Here is a 22,774-nt window from a genome sequence, read left to right as displayed (position 1 = left end):
TTATTAGACGCACTGTAGGATTTTATGTCAAATTATAATGATCGGTCGATGTTATACGGCTGTATAATCTTTACTCGAATGAAACCGTTTTAAACAAGGAGGACTTAGCGACTCGACAGACATAACGTGATTCGGTCACCATTTACTCCCAGGGGAGTCTTCAGTTGGTGGGGATCGAATCCACGACCTCTTGCACATGAACTCAGGGCCCTACCAACCAGACTATGCCGGCCGCTTTATTTTCGCCAAATTACAGTCCCTGGCCATATTATTAGACGCACTGTAGGATTTTATGTCAAATTATAATGATCGGTCGATGTTATACGGCTGTATAATCTTTACTCGAATGAAACCGTTTTAAACAAGGAGGACTTAGCGACTCGACAGACATAACGTGATTCGGTCACCATTTACTCCCAGGGGAGTCTTCAGTTGGTGGGGATCGAATCCACGACCTCTTGCACATGAACTCAGGGCCCTACCAACCAGACTATGCCGGCCGCTTTATTTTCGCCAAATTACAGTCCCTGGCCATATTATTAGACGCACTGTAGGATTTTATGTCAAATTATAATGATCGGTCGATGTTATACGGCTGTATAATCTTTACTCGAATGAAACCGTTTTAAACAAGGAGGACTTAGCGACTCGACAGACATAACGTGATTCGGTCACCATTTACTCCCAGGGGAGTCTTCAGTTGGTGGGGATCGAATCCACGACCTCTTGCACATGAACTCAGGGCCCTACCAACCAGACTATGCCGGCAGCTTTATTTTCGCCAAATTACAGTCCCTGGCCATATTATTAGACGCACTGTAGGATTTTATGTCAAATTATAATGATCGGTCGATGTTATACGGCTGTATAATCTTTACTCGAATGAAACCGTTTTAAACAAGGAGGACTTAGCGACTCGACAGACATAACGTGATTCGGTCACCATTTACTCCCAGGGGAGTCTTCAGTTGGTGGGGATCGAATCCACGACCTCTTGCACATGAACTCAGGGCCCTACCAACCAGACTATGCCGGCCGCTTTATTTTCGCCAAATTACAGTCCCTGGCCATATTATTAGACGCACTGTAGGATTTTATGTCAAATTATAATGATCGGTCGATGTTATACGGCTGTATAATCTTTACTCGAATGAAACCGTTTTAAACAAGGAGGACTTAGCGACTCGACAGACATAACGTGATTCGGTCACCATTTACTCCCAGGGGAGTCTTCAGTTGGTGGGGATCGAATCCACGACCTCTTGCACATGAACTCAGGGCCCTACCAACCAGACTATGCCGGCCGCTTTATTTTCGCCAAATTACAGTCCCTGGCCATATTATTAGACGCACTGTAGGATTTTATGTCAAATTATAATGATCGGTCGATGTTATACGGCTGTATAATCTTTACTCGAATGAAACCGTTTTAAACAAGGAGGACTTAGCGACTCGACAGACATAACGTGATTCGGTCACCATTTACTCCCAGGGGAGTCTTCAGTTGGTGGGGATCGAATCCACGACCTCTTGCACATGAACTCAGGGCCCTACCAACCAGACTATGCCGGCCGCTTTATTTTCGCCAAATTACAGTCCCTGGCCATATTATTAGACGCACTGTAGGATTTTATGTCAAATTATAATGATCGGTCGATGTTATACGGCTGTATAATCTTTACTCGAATGAAACCGTTTTAAACAAGGAGGACTTTGTGACTCGACAGACATAACGTGATTCGGTCACCATTTACTCCCAGGGGAGTCTTCAGTTGGTGGGGATCGAATCCACGACCTCTTGCACATGAACTCAGGGCCCTACCAACCAGACTATGCCGGCCGCTTTATTTTCGCCAAATTACAGTCCCTGGCCATATTATTAGACGCACTGTAGGATTTTATGTCAAATTATAATGATCGGTCGATGTTATACGGCTGTATAATCTTTACTCGAATGAAACCGTTTTAAACAAGGAGGACTTAGCGACTCGACAGACATAACGTGATTCGGTCACCATTTACTCCCAGGGGAGTCTTCAGTTGGTGGGGATCGAATCCACGACCTCTTGCACATGAACTCAGGGCCCTACCAACCAGACTATGCCGGCCGCTTTATTTTCGCCAAATTACAGTCCCTGGCCATATTATTAGACGCACTGTAGGATTTTATGTCAAATTATAATGATCGGTCGATGTTATACGGCTGTATAATCTTTACTCGAATGAAACCGTTTTAAACAAGTAGGACTTAGCGACTCGACAGACATAACGTGATTCGTTCACCATTTACTCCCAGGGGAGTCTTCAGTTGGTGGGGATCGAATCCACGACCTCTTGCACATGAACTCAGGGCCCTACCAACCAGACTATGCCGGCCGCTTTATTTTCGCCAAATTACAGTCCCTGGCCATATTATTAGACGCACTGTAGGATTTTATGTCAAATTATAATGATCGGTCGATGTTATACGGCTGTATAATCTTTACTCGAATGAAACCGTTTTAAACAAGGAGGATTTAGCGACTCGACAGACATAACGTGATTCGGTCACCATTTACTCCCAGGGGAGTCTTCAGTTGGTGGGGATCGAATCCACGACCTCTTGCACATGAACTCAGGGCCCTACCAACCAGACTATGCCGGCCGCTTTATTTTCGCCAAATTACAGTCCCTGGCCATATTATTAGACGCACTGTAGGATTTTATGTCAAATTATAATGATCGGTCGATGTTATACGGCTGTATAATCTTTACTCGAATGAAACCGTTTTAAACAAGGAGGACTTAGCGACTCGACAGACATAACGTGATTCGGTCACCATTTACTCCCAGGGGAGTCTTCAGTTGGTGGGGATCGAATCCACGACCTCTTGCACATGAACTCAGGGCCCTACCAACCAGACTATGCCGGCCGCTTTATTTTCGCCAAATTACAGTCCCTGGCCATATTATTAGACGCACTGTAGGATTTTATGTCAAATTATAATGATCGGTCGATGTTATACGGCTGTATAATCTTTACTCGAATGAAACCGTTTTAAACAAGGAGGACTTAGCGACTCGACAGACATAACGTGATTCGGTCACCATTTACTCCCAGGGGAGTCTTCAGTTGGTGGGGATCGAATCCACGACCTCTTGCACATGAACTCAGGGCCCTACCAACCAGACTATGCCGGCCGCTTTATTTTCGCCAAATTACAGTCCCTGGCCATATTATTAGACGCACTGTAGGATTTTATGTCAAATTATAATGATCGGTCGATGTTATACGGCTGTATAATCTTTACTCGAATGAAACCGTTTTAAACAAGGAGGACTTTGTGACTCGACAGACATAACGTGATTCGGTCACCATTTACTCCCAGGGGAGTCTTCAGTTGGTGGGGATCGAATCCACGACCTCTTGCACATGAACTCAGGGCCCTACCAACCAGACTATGCCGGCCGCTTTATTTTCGCCAAATTACAGTCCCTGGCCATATTATTAGACGCACTGTAGGATTTTATGTCAAATTATAATGATCGGTCGATGTTATACGGCTGTATAATCTTTACTCGAATGAAACCGTTTTAAACAAGGAGGACTTTGTGACTCGACAGACATAACGTGATTCGGTCACCATTTACTCCCAGGGGAGTCTTCAGTTGGTGGGGATCGAATCCACGACCTCTTGCACATGAACTCAGGGCCCTACCAACCAGACTATGCCGGCCGCTTTATTTTCGCCAAATTACAGTCCCTGGCCATATTATTAGACGCACTGTAGGATTTTATGTCAAATTATAATGATCGGTCGATGTTATACGGCTGTATAATCTTTACTCGAATGAAACCGTTTTAAACAAGGAGGACTTTGTGACTCGACAGACATAACGTGATTCGGTCACCATTTACTCCCAGGGGAGTCTTCAGTTGGTGGGGATCGAATCCACGACCTCTTGCACATGAACTCAGGGCCCTACCAACCAGACTATGCCGGCCGCTTTATTTTCGCCAAATTACAGTCCCTGGCCATATTATTAGACGCACTGTAGGATTTTATGTCAAATTATAATGATCGGTCGATGTTATACGGCTGTATAATCTTTACTCGAATGAAACCGTTTTAAACAAGGAGGACTTTGTGACTCGACAGACATAACGTGATTCGGTCACCATTTACTCCCAGGGGAGTCTTCAGTTGGTGGGGATCGAATCCACGACCTCTTGCACATGAACTCAGGGCCCTACCAACCAGACTATGCCGGCCGCTTTATTTTCGCCAAATTACAGTCCCTGGCCATATTATTAGACGCACTGTAGGATTTTATGTCAAATTATAATGATCGGTCGATGTTATACGGCTGTATAATCTTTACTCGAATGAAACCGTTTTAAACAAGGAGGACTTTGTGACTCGACAGACATAACGTGATTCGGTCACCATTTACTCCCAGGGGAGTCTTCAGTTGGTGGGGATCGAATCCACGACCTCTTGCACATGAACTCAGGGCCCTACCAACCAGACTATGCCGGCCGCTTTATTTTCGCCAAATTACAGTCCCTGGCCATATTATTAGACGCACTGTAGGATTTTATGTCAAATTATAATGATCGGTCGATGTTATACGGCTGTATAATCTTTACTCGAATGAAACCGTTTTAAACAAGGAGGACTTTGTGACTCGACAGACATAACGTGATTCGGTCACCATTTACTCCCAGGGGAGTCTTCAGTTGGTGGGGATCGAATCCACGACCTCTTGCACATGAACTCAGGGCCCTACCAACCAGACTATGCCGGCCGCTTTATTTTCGCCAAATTACAGTCCCTGGCCATATTATTAGACGCACTGTAGGATTTTATGTCAAATTATAATGATCGGTCGATGTTATACGGCTGTATAATCTTTACTCGAATGAAACCGTTTTAAACAAGGAGGACTTTGTGACTCGACAGACATAACGTGATTCGGTCACCATTTACTCCCAGGGGAGTCTTCAGTTGGTGGGGATCGAATCCACGACCTCTTGCACATGAACTCAGGGCCCTACCAACCAGACTATGCCGGCCGCTTTATTTTCGCCAAATTACAGTCCCTGGCCATATTATTAGACGCACTGTAGGATTTTATGTCAAATTATAATGATCGGTCGATGTTATACGGCTGTATAATCTTTACTCGAATGAAACCGTTTTAAACAAGGAGGACTTAGCGACTCGACAGACATAACGTGATTCGGTCACCATTTACTCCCAGGGGAGTCTTCAGTTGGTGGGGATCGAATCCACGACCTCTTGCACATGAACTCAGGGCCCTACCAACCAGACTATGCCGGCCGCTTTATTTTCGCCAAATTACAGTCCCTGGCCATATTATTAGACGCACTGTAGGATTTTATGTCAAATTATAATGATCGGTCGATGTTATACGGCTGTATAATCTTTACTCGAATGAAACCGTTTTAAACAAGGAGGACTTAGCGACTCGACAGACATAACGTGATTCGGTCACCATTTACTCCCAGGGGAGTCTTCAGTTGGTGGGGATCGAATCCACGACCTCTTGCACATGAACTCAGGGCCCTACCAACCAGACTATGCCGGCCGCTTTATTTTCGCCAAATTACAGTCCCTGGCCATATTATTAGACGCACTGTAGGATTTTATGTCAAATTATAATGATCGGTCGATGTTATACGGCTGTATAATCTTTACTCGAATGAAACCGTTTTAAACAAGTAGGACTTAGCGACTCGACAGACATAACGTGATTCGTTCACCATTTACTCCCAGGGGAGTCTTCAGTTGGTGGGGATCGAATCCACGACCTCTTGCACATGAACTCAGGGCCCTACCAACCAGACTATGCCGGCCGCTTTATTTTCGCCAAATTACAGTCCCTGGCCATATTATTAGACGCACTGTAGGATTTTATGTCAAATTATAATGATCGTTCGATGTTATACGGCTGTATAATCTTTACTCGAATGAAACCGTTTTAAACAAGGAGGACTTAGCGACTCGACAGACATAACGTGATTCGGTCACCATTTACTCCCAGGGGAGTCTTCAGTTGGTGGGGATCGAATCCACGACCTCTTGCACATGAACTCAGGGCCCTACCAACCAGACTATGCCGGCCGCTTTATTTTCGCCAAATTACAGTCCCTGGCCATATTATTAGACGCACTGTAGGATTTTATGTCAAATTATAATGATCGGTCGATGTTATACGGCTGTATAATCTTTACTCGAATGAAACCGTTTTAAACAAGGAGGACTTAGCGACTCGACAGACATAACGTGATTCGGTCACCATTTACTCCCAGGGGAGTCTTCAGTTGGTGGGGATCGAATCCACGACCTCTTGCACATGAACTCAGGGCCCTACCAACCAGACTATGCCGGCCGCTTTATTTTCGCCAAATTACAGTCCCTGGCCATATTATTAGACGCACTGTAGGATTTTATGTCAAATTATAATGATCGGTCGATGTTATACGGCTGTATAATCTTTACTCGAATGAAACCGTTTTAAACAAGGAGGACTTAGCGACTCGACAGACATAACGTGATTCGGTCACCATTTACTCCCAGGGGAGTCTTCAGTTGGTGGGGATCGAATCCACGACCTCTTGCACATGAACTCAGGGCCCTACCAACCAGACTATGCCGGCCGCTTTATTTTCGCCAAATTACAGTCCCTGGCCATATTATTAGACGCACTGTAGGATTTCATGTCAAATTATAATGATCGGTCGATGTTATACGGCTGTATAATCTTTACTCGAATGAAACCGTTTTAAACAAGGAGGACTTAGCGACTCGACAGACATAACGTGATTCGGTCACCATTTACTCCCAGGGGAGTCTTCAGTTGGTGGGGATCGAATCCACGACCTCTTGCACATGAACTCAGGGCCCTACCAACCAGACTATGCCGGCCGCTTTATTTTCGCCAAATTACAGTCCCTGGCCATATTATTAGACGCACTGTAGGATTTTATGTCAAATTATAATGATCGGTCGATGTTATACGGCTGTATAATCTTTACTCGAATGAAACCGTTTTAAACAAGGAGGACTTAGCGACTCGACAGACATAACGTGATTCGGTCACCATTTACTCCCAGGGGAGTCTTCAGTTGGTGGGGATCGAATCCACGACCTCTTGCACATGAACTCAGGGCCCTACCAACCAGACTATGCCGGCCGCTTTATTTTCGCCAAATTACAGTCCCTGGCCATATTATTAGACGCACTGTAGGATTTTATGTCAAATTATAATGATCGGTCGATGTTATACGGCTGTATAATCTTTACTCGAATGAAACCGTTTTAAACAAGGAGGACTTAGCGACTCGACAGACATAACGTGATTCGGTCACCATTTACTCCCAGGGGAGTCTTCAGTTGGTGGGGATCGAATCCACGACCTCTTGCACATGAACTCAGGGCCCTACCAACCAGACTATGCCGGCCGCTTTATTTTCGCCAAATTACAGTCCCTGGCCATATTATTAGACGCACTGTAGGATTTTATGTCAAATTATAATGATCGGTCGATGTTATACGGCTGTATAATCTTTACTCGAATGAAACCGTTTTAAACAAGGAGGACTTAGCGACTCGACAGACATAACGTGATTCGGTCACCATTTACTCCCAGGGGAGTCTTCAGTTGGTGGGGATCGAATCCACGACCTCTTGCACATGAACTCAGGGCCCTACCAACCAGACTATGCCGGCCGCTTTATTTTCGCCAAATTACAGTCCCTGGCCATATTATTAGACGCACTGTAGGATTTTATGTCAAATTATAATGATCGGTCGATGTTATACGGCTGTATAATCTTTACTCGAATGAAACCGTTTTAAACAAGGAGGACTTAGCGACTCGACAGACATAACGTGATTCGGTCACCATTTACTCCCAGGGGAGTCTTCAGTTGGTGGGGATCGAATCCACGACCTCTTGCACATGAACTCAGGGCCCTACCAACCAGACTATGCCGGCCGCTTTATTTTCGCCAAATTACAGTCCCTGGCCATATTATTAGACGCACTGTAGGATTTTATGTCAAATTATAATGATCGGTCGATGTTATACGGCTGTATAATCTTTACTCGAATGAAACCGTTTTAAACAAGGAGGACTTAGCGACTCGACAGACATAACGTGATTCGGTCACCATTTACTCCCAGGGGAGTCTTCAGTTGGTGGGGATCGAATCCACGACCTCTTGCACATGAACTCAGGGCCCTACCAACCAGACTATGCCGGCCGCTTTATTTTCGCCAAATTACAGTCCCTGGCCATATTATTAGACGCACTGTAGGATTTTATGTCAAATTATAATGATCGGTCGATGTTATACGGCTGTACAATCTTTACTCGAATGAAACCGTTTTAAACAAGGAGGACTTTGTGACTCGACAGACATAACGTGATTCGGTCACCATTTACCTCAAGGGGAGCCTTCAGTTGGTGGGAATCGAATCCAACACCTGTTGCTCATGGACTCAGTGCCCTACCAACTAGACTATCCCTGCCGATACAATGAACAATACAATATGCTAAAATATATGCACTCATTGTGAACGCACGTACATGTCTCCACTGCATGCACATGTATTAGCTCTCGTAAATTTATTTCAGTTACATTCAAACGTGCATACATTGCATGTAAATGCGTATTAAATGTATGATTATAGGATACATTATACTATCTGTACTGAATAAAATAATCATGTATGCGGTATACAATCGTCTTTACTTGTAATCGTAAATTTAGATTACTTGTAATCATAATTGCATGCAATCTAGATCAGATGTCATATATTTCGATTACTTGTAATTACGATTGCAAGTAATTGATTATTTTAATCCCGATTACAGTGGTAATCAAAATCATGAATGTAAGTAACCATGATTACGAGTAATTGATTACTGTAATTGATTATTGGAATCACAATTACAGTTGTAATAAAAATTTGTAATCATGCTTACTAGTAATCGAAATATATAATCGATAAAATTTTTCCTGACTCTGAGGTAATCAGAGATTCTGATTACTCGTAATCGCAATTATTTGTAATCGTGATTACAAGTAATTGATTATATAGTGGTAAGTATCTATAGTCAATTAAAGTTATTGTAATTGATTACTTTATGTGAAGCCCGACTCCGTTATGTAATTTCAGCTCAAAAGTTTCTTCGAACAATTTTTTTAATTTTAAGGCGATAAAACAATGTGAATTTTGTAAGAATGTAATCCTTATAGATAGAAAGTTTTTTTTTTTAGATAAAATTATTTAAAATTATGAATACATTTTTTTTCGACATTAAAATATTGCTATCTATTTAAACAATACTAGTTCAAAATTTGCTTTGAACAGTTTATTTATTTTATCTTTATTATTAGAATGATATAAAGCGATATAAATATTATGTTGTATTTTCTTATTAAATGAAATTTTTTCTTGACTTTTTTTAAACGATATATTTATACATTGGCGTGCAAAAGATTTTTGTCACCCTGTGAAAAGCCTTTTGGTTTTTGTGTTTTTCTTTCAGTGTTTTTTTTCCATTGTTTTTAATTCAGTCAATGTATGTGTTATACTTGGTTACAGAATTTTTTATCTTATTTCTATTTAGTCGTAAATGTTCTGACAAAATTTCAGTCTTTGCACGCAGCTCAGCTGAGTATTCCTTTTTTATATTAAGAACAAATTCTACGAAAACAAACGTTAATATTAAATTAATAGCATATACATATAAAATTACGATTTAGGCTCAGTAAATAATTATGCAAAACTTGTTTATTAAACTCAAAATAGTATTATTATAAACAATAAAATGTATCGAATACTTAGTTTGATGTACGAAATATGCTAATATTGTTCATTCAATACCTGTCAGTCATAAAAATTGTATTCGATCTAAAGTAGCTTTCAAAGCACTAACTTTGATACATTTTATTTTTAATAAGCATTCTAGGTAAGTATAAAAATATAATTAAACTATTTTATCACGTTTCGAAACGGTCTTCGGTAGCTTTTGCAATTTCTTCTCTTGATTCTTTTTCACATGGGTCTAATATTCCTAACGTATCTAGTTTCCAGAGATCCGAAATTTTAGCCTGAGCCACATGAAGGGACAAAACTGTGTTGGTACTATTACTGTTTTCAGGATCACGAGTTTTACCCATAAGTGTCCAACCTAATCGCGTTTCGAATCAAATTAAATTTTCTGAAACCGATTTAATAATACCTGTGAAAAGTTTACCGCAAACGTCGGCTCCGATAAGTCAATCAATTTCTTTAGTTTCTGAATTTGACCCTTCCATGTTTTTATAATCGCAAAATTTAATTCCTATCTTATTCGCTTCTTTTTTCCACGAGCCATCTCTTATTTTAGGAATTTCTGTAGAAATTTTTTCCTGATCATAAACTTCAATGTTAGAAAAATAATCCCGATTGAAATTGCTCAAAAAAATTCTGTGTTTATTATGCTGATTAGTTCTTTGCAATCCACCAAAAAGACTATGATTTAGGTTTTTTTGCCTTACTTGTTTGTGACCTATTTTATTTCTTGTTTCTTTTAAAAGATACGACTTTTGGGACCCCGTGTCTATCAATCCCCGTATAATTATTTATTTTTTCCGTTTATTAAGCGAATTGTTAACGTTTGCATTAATACTTCCGGATTACAAGTTTCATTCGATAAAACCGTACTTTCCACTTTACCATCTATTTTCTTTTCCGGAGACATAAATGTATAATGACAAATATCGCATTTTACAAAACTCCTGCATTTTTTAGCCGTATGGCCAAACGAAAACAAATAAAGCTCCTCTTTAAAATATCCCATTTCTCATTTATTTCTTTCAGTTTAAATTCATTACAACCCCATAAATTATGTCTATCGTTACCGCAATAAATACATTTATTTTTCTTATTACACGATTCATTCAATAAACCTGACGCCGTTGATATGCGATTCTTATTTTGTTTATTCGAATTCTCGCCTCCACTGCTATTGTAACTTATTTCTCATAGGCTGAGAATGATGATTTCGCGCGCAAAGGGGTGTAGCTATCGCTATGACGTAAAATGGGCGGAGCGAGGAGACTTTTCATCATATTCTTTAACGACGACGACCTATTCCTCTCTTTCTCAGACAAAGTTAGATGGAGGTCGTGGCGTAATCAAAGGAGAGCAGTACAAGTATTAGTTATATATGAGAATACAACTCCTATTTTTTCTGATAGATGGCAGCACTAAATTAAGAATAATTTCTTTCAGAAAGAAGTAATCTGCTTCGAAAAATTCTGAATTGTGAATCTGCGAAGCATTTTCTTTTTTTCTAATGAGCATTGCCAGTTCAACATAAAGAGAGCTATTTAACAAGAATGACGCTGAAACGAGTGTTTACAAATCTTTACTCATTAAGCCATTCGCTGTGTTTTTAATGAACTATTTTCGCATCGTTGCCATAACAACAACCCGCGTGGTGAATGACAATGGAAAGAAAAACATAGTAACCTGCCTTTAACGTGAAAGGACTCACTATCATTGCCAGAGCTTTTAATACGTTACCTACTTACGATATTTTGTAGTATCTTTTTTCGATGGGAGTGCTTAAATAGATTAGTTGTTGAAATTGTTCTGAATTTTCAAAAGATTTCAACAGTTTAAACTTTGTCTACTTTATATATTTGAAAATTACATTTTATTCGTGTTGTTCGCAGTTTAAGTTAAGTTCATCTTTACCAAAGGCAAGGTGTTAGTACTGCGGAATAAATCATAGAAGAGAAAGTAGGCGTTACTGTTTAATGTTTGTTTATTTTTCATGTTTTATTGTTCCTGTTGTTTTTCTTTAATGTCTCCTCTACAGCCATTCGCCAATTATTGATTTTTTATATAGACGGTGAAATGGGTTCGCTGTTTTATTTTGAAAATTCTACTCATTTCTGTGTGATTATTTTTATATTTTTATTTGATTGTTTTATTACTTAGTTCACTGGCTCATTATAAGGGAGGTCTCGTCGACAAATTGCATTATAAGGCGGACCTCTCGGAGCATATATTGTATTCTTGCTGTTGCCATCAGCTTTATTTGTTTGTAATGTTTGGTTTCAATAAATGCCACGGATGTGGCCTAGCCGATCTGGTAGGTTGGCTGGGAGCATCTGCAGGTGGTCGGATCGCGGCCCCCTCTGCTGGGCTGTCGCGGCGGAGGGTCATACCCTCCGAGTGCCCAAATTTGGGTGGGTCGGAACATATCACTTCTTAATATTTTGAACTCACAATGCTAATATTACAATATTAAAGAAATCTGAAGCTAAACTAAAGAATTTTAAATGCGAGCAAAGCAGTTTTTTTTTCTAAATAGTCCCATATCACCTAGAACTTATTTTACAAAAAAAAAAATGATCCAAGTGAAAAAACTATTTTTTTAGTTCTTTGCTTTGTCTTTTCTTTTTCTTTCTTTATTTTTTTTTTTTGGTTCTCTATAACTTAGATTTATTGTAAGAACTAATGAAATGCTTTTGTCTGTAACGAGTAACCGAGATTTTAGGATGTAAAAGTTGTTCGTTGAGATATTTTTCCCTACAAATCCAGGCATGTTCATCAAGGTAATTCTGTCTTTTTCTTGATATACCAAATTTGATCCTGAGTTCCACAGTAAGTCAAAAATTCCCAGCCTTTATTCCCCAAGAGCTGAATGAACTGATTCAAAAATGCAATTTGATTCCAAGAGTTATATTTTATATTTTATAACCGCCGTTGAACATCCGACCCAATTTTGGTTTTACGACTACTAATGTCCGCTGCCTTGCAATTTTGAACCTAGTCTAGAAGACAAAGGAATTCCTGGATCAAGTAAAGGATGGAATTTTGCTTTTGCTGTCGACTTTTTGATGGAACTAAGCCGCATTTGAGTTACATTGAGAGGGAGACCAAGTGAACTCCCATTTACTCCCAGGGGAGTCTTCAGTTGGTGGGGATCGAATCCACGACCTCTTGCACATGAACTCAGGGCCCTACCAACCAGACTATGCCGGCCGCTTTATTTTCGCCAAATTACAGTCCCTGGCCATATTATTAGACGCACTGTAGGATTTTATGTCAAATTATAATGATCGGTCGATGTTATACGGCTGTATAATCTTTACTCGAATGAAACCGTTTTAAACAAGGAGGACTTTGTGACTCGACAGACATAACGTGATTCGGTCACCATTTACTCCCAGGGGAGTCTTCAGTTGGTGGGGATCGAATCCACGACCTCTTGCACATGAACTCAGGGCCCTACCAACCAGACTATGCCGGCCGCTTTATTTTCGCCAAATTACAGTCCCTGGCCATATTATTAGACGCACTGTAGGATTTTATGTCAAATTATAATGATCGGTCGATGTTATACGGCTGTATAATCTTTACTCGAATGAAACCGTTTTAAACAAGGAGGACTTTGTGACTCGACAGACATAACGTGATTCGGTCACCATTTACTCCCAGGGGAGTCTTCAGTTGGTGGGGATCGAATCCACGACCTCTTGCACATGAACTCAGGGCCCTACCAACCAGACTATGCCGGCCGCTTTATTTTCGCCAAATTACAGTCCCTGGCCATATTATTAGACGCACTGTAGGATTTTATGTCAAATTATAATGATCGGTCGATGTTATACGGCTGTATAATCTTTACTCGAATGAAACCGTTTTAAACAAGGAGGACTTTGTGACTCGACAGACATAACGTGATTCGGTCACCATTTACTCCCAGGGGAGTCTTCAGTTGGTGGGGATCGAATCCACGACCTCTTGCACATGAACTCAGGGCCCTACCAACCAGACTATGCCGGCCGCTTTATTTTCGCCAAATTACAGTCCCTGGCCATATTATTAGACGCACTGTAGGATTTTATGTCAAATTATAATGATCGGTCGATGTTATACGGCTGTATAATCTTTACTCGAATGAAACCGTTTTAAACAAGGAGGACTTTGTGACTCGACAGACATAACGTGATTCGGTCACCATTTACTCCCAGGGGAGTCTTCAGTTGGTGGGGATCGAATCCACGACCTCTTGCACATGAACTCAGGGCCCTACCAACCAGACTATGCCGGCCGCTTTATTTTCGCCAAATTACAGTCCCTGGCCATATTATTAGACGCACTGTAGGATTTTATGTCAAATTATAATGATCGGTCGATGTTATACGGCTGTATAATCTTTACTCGAATGAAACCGTTTTAAACAAGGAGGACTTTGTGACTCGACAGACATAACGTGATTCGGTCACCATTTACTCCCAGGGGAGTCTTCAGTTGGTGGGGATCGAATCCACGACCTCTTGCACATGAACTCAGGGCCCTACCAACCAGACTATGCCGGCCGCTTTATTTTCGCCAAATTACAGTCCCTGGCCATATTATTAGACGCACTGTAGGATTTTATGTCAAATTATAATGATCGGTCGATGTTATACGGCTGTATAATCTTTACTCGAATGAAACCGTTTTAAACAAGGAGGACTTAGCGACTCGACAGTCATAACGTGATTCGGTCACCATTTACTCCCAGGGGAGTCTTCAGTTGGTGGGGATCGAATCCACGACCTCTTGCACATGAACTCAGGGCCCTACCAACCAGACTATGCCGGCCGCTTTATTTTCGCCAAATTACAGTCCCTGGCCATATTATTAGACGCACTGTAGGATTTTATGTCAAATTATAATGATCGGTCGATGTTATACGGCTGTATAATCTTTACTCGAATGAAACCGTTTTAAACAAGGAGGACTTTGTGACTCGACAGACATAACGTGATTCGGTCACCATTTACTCCCAGGGGAGTCTTCAGTTGGTGGGGATCGAATCCACGACCTCTTGCACATGAACTCAGGGCCCTACCAACCAGACTATGCCGGCCGCTTTATTTTCGCCAAATTACAGTCCCTGGCCATATTATTAGACGCACTGTAGGATTTTATGTCAAATTATAATGATCGGTCGATGTTATACGGCTGTATAATCTTTACTCGAATGAAACCGTTTTAAACAAGGAGGACTTTGTGACTCGACAGACATAACGTGATTCGGTCACCATTTACTCCCAGGGGAGTCTTCAGTTGGTGGGGATCGAATCCACGACCTCTTGCACATGAACTCAGGGCCCTACCAACCAGACTATGCCGGCCGCTTTATTTTCGCCAAATTACAGTCCCTGGCCATATTATTAGACGCACTGTAGGATTTTATGTCAAATTATAATGATCGGTCGATGTTATACGGCTGTATAATCTTTACTCGAATGAAACCGTTTTAAACAAGGAGGACTTTGTGACTCGACAGACATAACGTGATTCGGTCACCATTTACTCCCAGGGGAGTCTTCAGTTGGTGGGGATCGAATCCACGACCTCTTGCACATGAACTCAGGGCCCTACCAACCAGACTATGCCGGCCGCTTTATTTTCGCCAAATTACAGTCCCTGGCCATATTATTAGACGCACTGTAGGATTTTATGTCAAATTATAATGATCGGTCGATGTTATACGGCTGTATAATCTTTACTCGAATGAAACCGTTTTAAACAAGGAGGACTTTGTGACTCGACAGACATAACGTGATTCGGTCACCATTTACTCCCAGGGGAGTCTTCAGTTGGTGGGGATCGAATCCACGACCTCTTGCACATGAACTCAGGGCCCTACCAACCAGACTATGCCGGCCGCTTTATTTTCGCCAAATTACAGTCCCTGGCCATATTATTAGACGCACTGTAGGATTTTATGTCAAATTATAATGATCGGTCGATGTTATACGGCTGTATAATCTTTACTCGAATGAAACCGTTTTAAACAAGGAGGACTTTGTGACTCGACAGACATAACGTGATTCGGTCACCATTTACTCCCAGGGGAGTCTTCAGTTGGTGGGGATCGAATCCACGACCTCTTGCACATGAACTCAGGGCCCTACCAACCAGACTATGCCGGCCGCTTTATTTTCGCCAAATTACAGTCCCTGGCCATATTATTAGACGCACTGTAGGATTTTATGTCAAATTATAATGATCGGTCGATGTTATACGGCTGTATAATCTTTACTCGAATGAAACCGTTTTAAACAAGGAGGACTTTGTGACTCGACAGACATAACGTGATTCGGTCACCATTTACTCCCAGGGGAGTCTTCAGTTGGTGGGGATCGAATCCACGACCTCTTGCACATGAACTCAGGGCCCTACCAACCAGACTATGCCGGCCGCTTTATTTTCGCCAAATTACAGTCCCTGGCCATATTATTAGACGCACTGTAGGATTTTATGTCAAATTATAATGATCGGTCGATGTTATACGGCTGTATAATCTTTACTCGAATGAAACCGTTTTAAACAAGGAGGACTTAGCGACTCGACAGTCATAACGTGATTCGGTCACCATTTACTCCCAGGGGAGTCTTCAGTTGGTGGGGATCGAATCCACGACCTCTTGCACATGAACTCAGGGCCCTACCAACCAGACTATGCCGGCCGCTTTATTTTCGCCAAATTACAGTCCCTGGCCATATTATTAGACGCACTGTAGGATTTTATGTCAAATTATAATGATCGGTCGATGTTATACGGCTGTATAATCTTTACTCGAATGAAACCGTTTTAAACAAGGAGGACTTAGCGACTCGACAGACATAACGTGATTCGGTCACCATTTACTCCCAGGGGAGTCTTCAGTTGGTGGGGATCGAATCCACGACCTCTTGCACATGAACTCAGGGCCCTACCAACCAGACTATGCCGGCCGCTTTATTTTCGCCAAATTACAGTCCCTGGCCATATTATTAGACGCACTGTAGGATTTTATGTCAAATTATAATGATCGGTCGATGTTATACGGCTGTATAATCTTTACTCGAATGAAACCGTTTTAAACAAGGAGGACTTAGCGACTCGACAGACATAACGTGATTCGGTCACCATTTACTCCCAGGGGAGTCTTCAGTTGGTGGGGATCGAATCCACGACCTCTTGCACATGAACTCAGGGCCCTACCAACCAGACTATGCCGGCAGCTTTATTTTCGCCAAATTACAGTCCCTGGCCATATTATTAGACGCACTGTAGGATTTTATGTCAAATTATAATGATCGGTCGATGTTATACGGCTGTATAATCTTTACTCGAATGAAACCGTTTTAAACAAGGAGGACTTAGCGACTCGACAGACATAACGTGATTCGGTCACCATTTACTCCCAGGGGAGTCTTCAGTTGGTGGGGATCGAATCCACGACCTCTTGCACATGAACTCAGGGCCCTACCAACCAGACTATGCCGGCCGCTTTATTTTCGCCAAATTACAGTCCCTGGCCATATTATTAGACGCACTGTAGGATTTTATGTCAAATTATAATGATCGGTCGATGTTATACGGCTGTATAATCTTTACTCGAATGAAACCGTTTTAAACAAGGAGGACTTAGCGACTCGACAGACATAACGTGATTCGGTCACCATTTACTCCCAGGGGAGTCTTCAGTTGGTGGGGATCGAATCCACGACCTCTTGCACATGAACTCAGGGCCCTACCAACCAGACTATGCCGGCCGCTTTATTTTCGCCAAATTACAGTCCCTGGCCATATTATTAGACGCACTGTAGGATTTTATGTCAAATTATAATGATCGGTCGATGTTATACGGCTGTATAATCTTTACTCGAATGAAACCGTTTTAAACAAGGAGGACTTAGCGACTCGACAGACATAACGTGATTCGGTCACCATTTACTCCCAGGGGAGTCTTCAGTTGGTGGGGATCGAATCCACGACCTCTTGCACATGAACTCAGGGCCCTACCAACCAGACTATGCCGGCCGCTTTATTTTCGCCAAATTACAGTCCCTGGCCATATTATTAGACGCACTGTAGGATTTTATGTCAAATTATAATGATCGGTCGATGTTATACGGCTGTATAATCTTTACTCGAATGAAACCGTTTTAAACAAGTAGGACTTAGCGACTCGACAGACATAACGTGATTCGTTCACCATTTACTCCCAGGGGAGTCTTCAGTTGGTGGGGATCGAATCCACGACCTCTTGCACATGAACTCAGGGCCCTACCAACCAGACTATGCCGGCCGCTTTATTTTCGCCAAATTACAGTCCCTGGCCATATTATTAGACGCACTGTAGGATTTTATGTCAAATTATAATGATCGGTCGATGTTATACGGCTGTATAATCTTTACTCGAATGAAACCGTTTTAAACAAGGAGGATTTAGCGACTCGACAGACATAACGTGATTCGGTCACCATTTACTCCCAGGGGAGTCTTCAGTTGGTGGGGATCGAATCCACGACCTCTTGCACATGAACTCAGGGCCCTACCAACCAGACTATGCCGGCCGCTTTATTTTCGCCAAATTACAGTCCCTGGCCATATTATTAGACGCACTGTAGGATTTTATGTCAAATTATAATGATCGGTCGATGTTATACGGCTGTATAATCTTTACTCGAATGAAACCGTTTTAAACAAGGAGGACTTAGCGACTCGACAGACATAACGTGATTCGGTCACCATTTACTCCCAGGGGAGTCTTCAGTTGGTGGGGATCGAATCCACGACCTCTTGCACATGAACTCAGGGCCCTACCAACCAGACTATGCCGGCCGCTTTATTTTCGCCAAATTACAGTCCCTGGCCATATTATTAGACGCACTGTAGGATTTTATGTCAAATTATAATGATCGGTCGATGTTATACGGCTGTATAATCTTTACTCGAATGAAACCGTTTTAAACAAGGAGGATTTAGCGACTCGACAGACATAACGTGATTCGGTCACCATTTACTCCCAGGGGAGTCTTCAGTTGGTGGGGATCGAATCCACGACCTCTTGCACATGAACTCAGGGCCCTACCAACCAGACTATGCCGGCCGCTTTATTTTCGCCAAATTACAGTCCCTGGCCATATTATTAGACGCACTGTAGGATTTTATGTCAAATTATAATGATCGGTCGATGTTATACGGCTGTATAATCTTTACTCGAATGAAACCGTTTTAAACAAGGAGGATTTAGCGACTCGACAGACATAACGTGATTCGGTCACCATTTACTCCCAGGGGAGTCTTCAGTTGGTGGGGATCGAATCCACGACCTCTTGCACATGAACTCAGGCCCCTACCAACCAGACTATGCCGGCCGCTTTATTTTCGCCAAATTACAGTCCCTGGCCATATTATTAGACGCACTGTAGGATTTTATGTCAAATTATAATGATCGGTCGATGTTATACGGCTGTATAATCTTTACTCGAATGAAACCGTTTTAAACAAGGAGGACTTAGCGACTCGACAGACATAACGTGATTCGGTCACCATTTACTCCCAGGGGAGTCTTCAGTTGGTGGGGATCGAATCCACGACCTCTTGCACATGAACTCAGGGCCCTACCAACCAGACTATGCCGGCCGCTTTATTTTCGCCAAATTACAGTCCCTGGCCATATTATTAGACGCACTGTAGGATTTTATGTCAAATTATAATGATCGGTCGATGTTATACGGCTGTATAATCTTTACTCGAATGAAACCGTTTTAAACAAGGAGGACTTTGTGACTCGACAGACATAACGTGATTCGGTCACCATTTACCTCAAGGGGAGCCTTCAGTTGGTGGGAATCGAATCCAACACCTGTTGCTCATGGACTCAGTGCCCTACCAACTAGACTATCCCTGCCGATACAATGAACAATACAATATGCTAAAATATATGCACTCATTGTGAACGCACGTACATGTCTCCACTGCATGCACATGTATTAGCTCTCGTAAATTTATTTCAGTTACATTCAAACGTGCATACATTGCATGTAAATGCGTATTAAATGTATGATTATAGGATACATTATACTATCTGTACTGAATAAAATAATCATGTATGCGGTATACAATCGTCTTTACTTGTAATCGTAAATTTAGATTACTTGTAATCATAATTGCATGCAATCTAGATCAGATGTCATATATTTCGATTACTTGTAATTACGATTGCAAGTAATTGATTATTTTAATCCCGATTACAGTGGTAATCAAAATCATGAATGTAAGTAACCATGATTACAAGTAATTGATTACTGTAATTGATTATTGGAATCACAATTACAGTTGTAATAAAAATTTGTAATCATGCTTACTAGTAATCGAAATATATAATCGATAAAATTTTTCCTGACTCTGAGGTAATCAGAGATTCTGATTACTCGTAATCGCAATTATTTGTAATCGTGATTACAAGTAATTGATTATATAGTGGTAAGTATCTATAGTCAATTAAAGTTATTGTAATTGATTACTTTATGTGAAGCCCGACTCCGTTATGTAATTTCAGCTCAAAAGTTTCTTCGAACAATTTTTTTAATTTTAAGGCGATAAAACAATGTGAATTTTGTAAGAATGTAATCCTTATAGATAGAAAGTTTTTTTTTTTAGATAAAATTATTTAAAATTATGAATACATTTTTTTTCGACATTAAAATATTGCTATCTATTTAAACAATACTAGTTCAAAATTTGCTTTGAACAGTTTATTTATTTTATCTTTATTATTAGAATGATATAAAGCGATATAAATATTATGTTGTATTTTCTTATTAAATGAAATTTTTTCTTGACTTTTTTTAAACGATATATTTATACATTGGCGTGCAAAAGATTTTTGTCACCCTGTGAAAAGCCTTTTGGTTTTTGTGTTTTTCTTTCAGTGTTTTTTTTCCATTGTTTTTAATTCAGTCAATGTATGTGTTATACTTGGTTACAGAATTTTTTATCTTATTTCTATTTAGTCGTAAATGTTCTGACAAAATTTCAGTCTTTGCACGCAGCTCAGCTGAGTATTCCTTTTTTATATTAAGAACAAATTCTACGAAAACAAACGTTAATATTTAATTAATAGCATATACATATAAAATTACGATTTAGGCTCAGTAAATAATTATGCAAAACTTGTTTATTAAACTCAAAATAGTATTATTATAAACAATAAAATGTATCGAATACTTAGTTTGATGTACGAAATATGCTAATATTGTTCATTCAATACCTGTCAGTCATAAAAATTGTATTCGATCTAAAGTAGCTTTCAAAGCACTAACTTTGATACATTTTATTTTTAATAAGCATTCTAGGTAAGTATAAAAATATAATTAAACTATTTTATCACGTTTCGAAACGGTCTTCGGTAGCTTTTGCAATTTCTTCTCTTGATTCTTTTTCACATGGGTCTAATATTCCTAACGTATCTAGTTTCCAGAGATCCGAAATTTTAGCCTGAGCCACATGAAGGGACAAAACTGTGTTGGTACTATTACTGTTTTCAGGATCACGAGTTTTACCCATAAGTGTCCAACCTAATCGCGTTTCGAATCAAATTAAATTTTCTGAAACCGATTTAATAATACCTGTGAAAAGTTTACCGCAAACGTCGGCTCCGATAAGTCAATCAATTTCTTTAGTTTCTGAATTTGACCCTTCCATGTTTTTATAATCGCAAAATTTAATTCCTATCTTATTCGCTTCTTTTTTCCACGAGCCATCTCTTATTTTAGGAATTTCTGTAGAAATTTTTTCCTGATCATAAACTTCAATGTTAGAAAAATAATCCCGATTGAAATTGCTCAAAAAAATTCTGTGTTTATTATGCTGATTAGTTCTTTGCAATCCACCAAAAAGACTATGATTTAGGTTTTTTTGCCTTACTTGTTTGTGACCTATTTTATTTCTTGTTTCTTTTAAAAGATACGACTTTTGGGACCCCGTGTCTATCAATCCCCGTATAATTATTTATTTTTTCCGTTTATTAAGCGAATTGTTAACGTTTGCATTAATACTTCCGGATTACAAGTTTCATTCGATAAAACCGTACTTTCCACTTTACCATCTATTTTCTTTTCCGGAGACATAAATGTATAATGACAAATATCGCATTTTACAAAACTCCTGCATTTTTTAGCCGTATGGCCAAACGAAAACAAATAAAGCTCCTCTTTAAAATATCCCATTTCTCATTTATTTCTTTCAGTTTAAATTCATTACAACCCCATAAATTATGTCTATCGTTACCGCAATAAATACATTTATTTTTCTTATTACACGATTCATTCAATAAACCTGACGCCGTTGATATGCGATTCTTATTTTGTTTATTCGAATTCTCGCCTCCACTGCTATTGTAACTTATTTCTCATAGGCTGAGAATGATGATTTCGCGCGCAAAGGGGTGTAGCTATCGCTATGACGTAAAATGGGCGGAGCGAGGAGACTTTTCATCATATTCTTTAACGACGACGACCTATTCCTCTCTTTCTCAGACAAAGTTAGATGGAGGTCGTGGCGTAATCAAAGGAGAGCAGTACAAGTATTAGTTATATATGAGAATACAACTCCTATTTTTTCTGATAGATGGCAGCACTAAATTAAGAATAATTTCTTTCAGAAAGAAGTAATCTGCTTCGAAAAATTCTGAATTGTGAATCTGCGAAGCATTTTCTTTTTTTCTAATGAGCATTGCCAGTTCAACATAAAGAGAGCTATTTAACAAGAATGACGCTGAAACGAGTGTTTACAAATCTTTACTCATTAAGCCATTCGCTGTGTTTTTAATGAACTATTTTCGCATCGTTGCCATAACAACAACCCGCGTGGTGAATGACAATGGAAAGAAAAACATAGTAACCTGCCTTTAACGTGAAAGGACT

Source organism: Parasteatoda tepidariorum, chromosome 5 (genome assembly GCF_982258835.1).
Source record: "Parasteatoda tepidariorum strain Cologne lab strain chromosome 5, Ptep-v5.0, whole genome shotgun sequence".
Lineage (NCBI taxonomy): Eukaryota > Metazoa > Arthropoda > Arachnida > Araneae > Theridiidae > Parasteatoda > Parasteatoda tepidariorum.
This window is presented reverse-complemented; position numbering follows the sequence as displayed.